The sequence below is a fragment of the Salmo salar genome, chromosome ssa08 (genome assembly GCF_905237065.1).
Source record: "Salmo salar chromosome ssa08, Ssal_v3.1, whole genome shotgun sequence".
Lineage (NCBI taxonomy): Eukaryota > Metazoa > Chordata > Actinopteri > Salmoniformes > Salmonidae > Salmo > Salmo salar.
In genome coordinates this window covers 20,481,227-20,489,215 of record NC_059449.1, presented here as the reverse complement: position 1 = coordinate 20,489,215, position 7,989 = coordinate 20,481,227, and the positions used below count along the sequence as shown (strand labels likewise).

Here is a 7,989-nt window from a genome sequence, read left to right as displayed (position 1 = left end):
CCTGGTCCTAGAGAGCTCTTTGTCACTTCTCGCGAGCCGGTTTGTGACAAAAACTCACTCTTATTCTTATGTTTAATAAATGTATCGTATAATGTTTGGCAGGCTTACAATGATGGCAACAAACAACATTTGAGAGTGCGCTGACCCTGGTGCTAGAGGCTGGAGGTTGAATGTTTGAAGGGGTTCAGGACTATAAAACGTTTGGGAACCACTGGTGGAATGTATATCAGCTATTGCCACACCAGCCTTCGCTTTGGCTCCCTCTCCTGTCCAGCTCAGCCGTTCGGCGTCGCCGGCCTTCTAGCTGCTGCCGAACCTGCTGCTGGCAAACGCTCTTCACTCATTAACCCCGGACTTATCTCTTCATCATTACACACACCTGGTTCCAATCCCCACTCTATCACTGTATATGTACTCTCTCTGTCATTTGTCTTTGTCGGTCATTTTAAATGTTGCTTGTTTTCCTGAGAGTAATCTCTCCTGCTATTTCCTGAGTACTTTATTATTTTGCACTTTGGGTTTTGTCCCGCTTTTTTTATAGCGCTTTAATAAATTCAGTAGTTCTAAACCTGCGACTGCCTCCTGCCTACTACTCTCTACACTTGTGACAGCCATAAATAGTGGGAAAGGATTTCAGTAAATGTATGACGGTGAAGAGAAAGCCTATGGGTGTGTCAGGGGGTGGGCGCCTGAGAGATGCTGTAATAAAAGAAGTGGGCAGACCCACTCTCACATTGTAGTTCTTCAGTATCCTTACAAGAGTATAGAAACTACTACTACTACTATTACTACTACTACTACTACTACTACTAGTACTACTACGCTCACACAGCACTTGAGACTGACAGATCTTCACTCCAAAAATCAACAGCAAAGTTTATCAGTCTGGTGAGTAGCCTTTAGTGTACCAAGATTGGAACTGAACTAAATGATTTAAAATAGAAGGATATTGATTATATTTTTTTCTAATGTGCTTTTCCCTTTGAGTTCCACGCACTCCAGAAATATAACAATGTACAGCAGTGGGGAGCATTATTTTTATGTCACCCCACTGCTTTACTTTTTTAACAGTATTATTTACATTACATTATAGTCAGTGTAGTAACTCATTAAAAACAGAGGATTTTGTATAAATACTTAGGTAACACTTTATTTGGGACCAGAGATTCTAGTTACATCACAAGAGGCTGCTGAGGGGAGAACACCTCATAATAATGGCTGGAAGGGAGCAAATGGAATGGCATCAAAAACCTGATGTATTTAATTCCATTCCACTGATTCTACTCCAGACATTACCACTCACCCGTCCTCCCTAATTAAGGTGCCACCCACCTCCTGTGAGTTAGATATAGTACTTTTATTTATTTCTTCAATTTTTATTTTATACATACACTGATTGGACATCTCTGTTTAAGAGCACCCCCCTCTCTTTTTTGTCTTTCTCACTTGCTATTAAGATCGTAAAAAGAAAGATGTGGATTAGACATGTATTTTTGTACTGTGGCCTACCATTGATTAAAAAAAGTAACAACAAGAGTTTTGTTATTTTTGATGGTAATCATCTTAGCAAAAATAGATCTATGGTTAATGACATTTCCGATTACATGTTGACAGTGTTTGGGAGTAGTTCACAGTAGTTTGGTGGTAGTTTAACTAAATACAAAAATTCAGAGTTTTCAGTAGTTTGTAACTTTTTTGCTATGTAGCAGTGTAGCTGGTTACTGGAACTACCGACTGTCACACAGATCAAATCAAATCAAATTGTATTTGTCACATGCGCCGAAGGCAACAGGTTACCTTACCTTACCGTGAAATGCTTACTTACAAGCCCTGACCAACAATGCAGTTTTAGGAAAAATAGGAGTTGAGAAAATATTTACTAAATAAACTAATGTATAAAAAAAAAAATATATATATATATATATATATATATATATATATATATATATATATATATATATATATATATATATAACAATAACGAGGCTTTTTATAGGGGGTACCGGTACCGAGTGTAACACTACAATGTAACATCTGACTTCAGAGTGATGTGTTCTTGCCATTGTATTATATGACATTTCAGATTTAAATGTTGTGAAATACTTCTTAAAAATAACTTTAGTTAAACAAACTAGGTCTATATTTCTGCTTCCAGTGTGAAGTAATTGGTGGCTTGGTAAACTATATTTTCAGAGTAGCTTGCCCCACTGTCCCAAGTGGCGCAGCGGTCTAAGACACTGCATCTCAGAGCAAGAGTCATCACTACAGTCCCTGGTTCGAATTCAGGCTGTATCACATTCGGCCGTTATTGGGAGTCCCATAGGGTGGCGCACAATTGGCCCAGCATTGGCCGGGTTTGGCTGGGGTAGGCCATCATTGTAAATAAGAATTTGTTCTTAACTGTCTTGCCTAGTTAAATATAAATAAATAAACACTGCATGTTGAGTGCACATATGCTCACAGATTATTGTACAGATCATGAAGTACTTCCTGCTTTGTGTCAAGAAGATGTAGCTGTTCCTCACAATGTACTAAGAAGTTGTACATGAGGACTAGACCTCTTTCAAAGGTAACAGCCTTGTCCATTTAATCCAACAGAACTCCAACGGCAGACACAAAATGAGCTGAGGATTGTTCTTGTTGGGAAGACTGGAGTGGGAAAGAGTGGAGCAGGAAACACCATCCTGGGGAGAGATGCTTTTGAATCAGATTTAGCTCCCTCCTCTGTGACAACCAAGTGTGAGAAGAACAGGGGAGAAGTAGTGTAGCTGTTATTGATACCCCAGGCTTGTATGACACCAACTATACTCAAGATGAGATACTGCTGGAGATCAAGAGGTGCATCTCTTTCTCCGCTCCTGGTCCCCATGTGTTCCTGATAGTGCTCCAGCTGGGTAGATCCACACAAGAAGAGAAGAAAACAGTGGAGATCCTTCAGGCAACTTTTGGAAAACAGTCAGCAAACTATACAGTTGTGCTCTTCACTCATGGAGATCTACTGGTGGCGAAAGAGCGAAAGAAGACTAAATCAATTGAATACTTTGTGCACGGGCACAAATATCTTCATGCTTTTTGACAGGAATGTAAAGGGGATGTCATGTCTTCAACAACGAATGCCAAAATCCCTCTCAGGTTACTGAGCTGCTTGAGAAGATTAGCAAAGTGGTCAAATGGAATGGAGGAAGCTATTACACCACTGAGATGTTCCAGGAGGCTGAGAGAACGATTGAAGAGGAGAAAAAGAGGATCCTGAGACAGAATGAAGAGAAGAATCGCATAGAGATGGAGGAACTGAAGGAAAAACATAAAGGAGAGGCTCTGAAGGAAGCTGAAGAAGAACTGAAACAGCATCTGGAAAGAGAAGCAAGAAAGAAAGCTGAGGAAAGTAACACATTCATTAAATGTGCAGCTGTTGGTGCTGCAGTTGGATTATGTGTAGGCGTAGGATCAGGTGTAATCTGCTCGACTCTGAAAGGAGCAATGGGAGGGGCTGTAGCGGGTCCAGTAGTAGGGGGAGCCGTAGGACTTGGAGTAGGAGCTGGAGTAGCTTTGGCTACAACTTCAAAAGACAAATGTATTATACAATGAGAATGTGTAATATTACTCCAACACCATCTATCATTGGTTTGGCGTAATTATGAAATGATTTGATTCTTAAAAATGACAGATTTTGTTAATTGTCCTCCTGGCTATTCATTACAATTAATGTTAATGTTGTACTAATTAATTGCTAAAACACGAAGTACGTATTTAAACATGAAATGTTACTTTTACCTTGATTATTTTCATATTGCAAAATGATAGCATATGTCAAATGAATTGTGTGGGAAATAAGTAAAGAATAAAAGTTTTTAAAGTCTGTGTGTGTGTTCGTGTGTGTGAGAGAGATGCAGGTAGCCTAGCAGTTAAGAGTGTTTGGCCAGTAACTGAAAGTTTGCTGGTTAGAATCCCTGAGCCGACTAGGTGAACAAAATCTGTCAATGTTCCTTTGAGCAAGGCACCAAACTCTAATTGTTCCTGTCAGTCTCTCTGGATAAGAGTGTCTGCTAAATGATTAACATGTAGATCTATGCACTAACTGTAAGCGGCTCTGCTAAATTACTAAAATGTAGATGAATGTACTGAGCATAAATAATGTGTCATATAAAGATACCATGTGTTTGTTTTTTTGTATTTGATACAAGAAAATAACATACATACAGTACTACTGACTGCATAACCCAGACACTAATACGCTGAGTATAAAATACATACAGTACTACTGACTGCATAACCCAGACACTAATACGCTGAGTATAAAATACATACAGTACTACTGACTGCATAACCCAGACACTAATACGCTGAGTATAAAATACATACAGTACTACTGACTGCATAACCCAGACACTAATACGCTGAGTATAAAATACATAGAATTATCATGACAGAATGTTTTCTTTTGCTGTAATGTTGATTTCATAATGTTCACTAGTAGTTGTTAAAATGTGAAGTATTTTTATCCTTTATTTAGCTAGGCAAGTCAGTTATGAACAAATTCTTATTTACAAATGATGGCCTACCTTGGCCAAACCCTAACAATGCTGGGCCAAATGTGTGCCACCCTATAGGACACCCAATCACAACCGGTTGTGATACATTTTGGAATCGAACCAGTTTCTGTAGTGACACCTCTAGTACTGAGATGCAGTGCCTTAGACTGCTGCACCACTCAGGAGCCTGTAGGCTGTTTTATATTTCTTGTTTTACATACTTACTGACACATCAAATGCACAATGCTGTTCTAAATACTTGATCGTCCAAAACTCATTTGAAAAAGAGATGCTTCATGTGACATCTTCCGTAAAATAGAGGATATATAGTTTTATATATACACTCTTCTCTCATCTGACTCTTTATTTTAGTAGCTGACGTTGGTCATGACCTGAGACTGGTGTTGGTTGGCCTGGACAGAGTGGGGAAGAGTGCAGCAGGAAACACCATCATGGGCCAAGAAGTGTTTGAGTCTGGGGTCAGTTTCACATCACTGATCCTGACGAGTGAGAGCAGAGAAGTAGAGCTGTCTGGGAGGAGAGTGATGGTGGTGGTTACTCCAGGTCTGTTCAACAGTGACCTCTGTAGAGGAAGTCAGAAAAGAAATGGAGGGCTTTGTCTCTCTCTACACCAGATCCCCAGGCCTTCCTACTGATCATTCAGCTGGGCTGCTTCACAGAGCAAGAGAAGAGAGTGATGGACACACTGGAGAAGATGTTAAGTCCCTCTGTCAGTGAATATACCATAGTGCTCTTTAGTTATGGAGACAAACTGAAGAACAATACTATAGATCAGTTTATCAGAGTGGACCAAAACCTGAAGAAACTGGTTCAGAAATGTGGAGGGGGTTTCCATGTGTTCAACAATAATGATACAGACAATGCAGGCCAGGTCAATGAGCTTTTACACAAAGTAGACCAATTAACAGGAAAGAACCATGTGCAAACATTTTATGAAAAAAATATTAATACATTTTGCAAAACATTCTACGCAATCGCTGTTCTGGGGGGGGATAGCAGGGATAATAGTGGGGGGAGCAGTAGGGGCATTAGTGGGGGGACTAGCAGGTCCAGTAGGGGCAGTAGTTGCTGGGCTAGTAGGAGCTGCAGTTTGACCGAAAGCAGCAGTGAAAGTTACAGAGAACTGCACTACCAAGTGAGACTGTGTTGACATAGTTCAATTTAACCTACATTGCTGTATTTTAAGCCACATTTATTTTCTTCTCATGTTCGATAAAATAACAGCATGGTTGTGGGAGCTCTTCCTGATTATGAATTATAAACCATTTGTTACCTATCTACATGTAATTCCACATTAACTAAAGCTTCAAGCAGAGCTCTTACACCAAAGCCCTTGTCCTTGTGAACTGTAGTTTAAGAGGACATACATGCAACAGTTGTTCTCCGTGTTGATAAGGAAGGTATATGTATTGTTAGCACATATCCCGTGTTAAACATTGCTTGTGATTCACAGCTTGTCTCTCTGTATTCCTACTCAGAATTGATATTGTTCAGTTGATTTGCTAACTGATTTTCTATGTTTTGTAACTGCTGAAATCTTGCCTCCTTTTTCTATAAAGTTGTTAGTGATAAATGCTGACTAAACTCAGTGTTCATTATTGGGCTCACTGATGTCCACAAAATGTCATGAATCTGAAGGACCATGAAATTTATACAAGACGTGATATATCGGGGAGAAGGTTTCAAATTAACTCTGAGATGTATATTTTAATTGTACATCGTCCAAATAAATGCATTCAATTTCGTGCATAGTGTGGACAATGAGGCTTTTTATGAATTATGAAACCCATGAGGTCATAAGGGTAAGGTCCCATGATTTTAATGTTTAGATATTCTAAAAGACTTTGGGCCATTCCTATTTGGTGAAAATACCAAGTTAGTATACAGTGGTATCAAGCAGCACTGTAGCAGGTGTAGTAAGCTCTAATATGGCCTGGCCAAGTAGGTGGACCGCTACACTATCTCTGGCTGGTTTCACCAGGCTACATTTTTTAAAAAACAGACAATCCCTTTAAAGCTTAGGCCTACTTTCACTCTGATTAGGATGCGGAACTGAACACCCATTGTTGTGTTCTAGGTGGCAAAGAGCCAAAAGTCATAGACCCACTGTTGGTTTAGATATATCATCTCTCAGCACACAGACACTTCAGTTAGATGGAACTTTTGTATGGGTCTTTTACCTATGCTTATTATTCTGTAAAGATTCATCCACGACACTGTGGCGCCCCCTGGTGGTGTGGCTGGGGTGTGCCACAGTTTGCAGCTTCAGCCACACCTCACAAGCAGCATGTTTAGGCTGCTGCAAGCTAGGCTGCAGTGCCACGCCTGCACCTTAATCCACTGAGCCTCGTTAAACTTCCACAGCTGGTCGAGCTGTGTAGACGAGGCTGTGTAGACAAAACAGTGTGAGTGGGACAGGTCTGGTTTGTAACAAAGTTGTATCTTTGTTCTTTTGGTGTATTTGGCACGACTGTACTTTGACTGAGGGTCGGAATGGAGGATAGTTCAGATGGTAGAGTTAGGGCAATTGATAATGATGATGATAAAACAACCAGTTTTGATCAGCTATTTACACCTGTTGTAAGTAAGCGAGGATGTGCAATGGTGCATTTAAAACTACACTGGTTGACGCTTTAGAAGTGGATACTGGAAAAATGCCACTGTCCCTTAGATGAGTTAAGCTGGCGCTTGCATACACTGACAGTATTGGAAGACTGCTGGGAATACGAACGATATCAAAAGAGGGGTTTTGGGAAAAGGGTTGATGAATATGGACTCCGGGATCTTGTTATAGTGCCATCTGTGGCAATAGGAAATGTGCCACCGTGATTTTATACAAGACCACATGTTGATTTTAGCCTGATCGAAGAAAATAAACAGTGGTGTGAAGATAATGTGGGAACAATAGTGGATCAATATTGATCCACTATTGTTCCTACATTATCTTCTTGAAACAATACAGGTCTATCTGTTCCTCAAGTTTATCTCTATCCCATGTCTAGACCAGCTGCGGGGAGTGAACTATGAAGAGATGAACCATCCTTTCTCAGAAGCACAGCATGTCTTTACTATTGTTATGCATATTAATTGTTAACTATTAATATTAAACAAATCAGGTAAAAACCTAATTTTTCTCTCTCACAGAAGATAGGAGCAGGTGTATTTATTCCTGAGTTCCATGTTAATCTATGCAAAAGACCAACAAATTATTTTATCTGTATATTCAACAGAAATGGTTGTGATAATCTTTGGATTGCAATGAATAGAGGAAGTGTAACCAAAAATAGTTCAGACTGCATCAGTTTTGTGCAGTTAAGATCTGGAAAGTCAGAACGTCAGGATTTATGGTCAGAAATAATGATGCTGTTGTTTGACTTACAAATAAATGGTACTGAAACTCAGTTCCGTTGGATCCCGTCTCATACAGGAGTTAATG

At 39.8% G+C, this 7,989-nt stretch overlaps 1 pseudogene; it reads left to right on the top strand.

Moving 5' to 3' along the window:
• Positions 1–219: 219 nt before the first annotated feature.
• On the top strand, positions 220–7,573 carry LOC106610417 (GTPase IMAP family member 9-like; annotated as a pseudogene).
• The last annotated feature ends 416 nt before the right edge of the window (positions 7,574–7,989 follow it).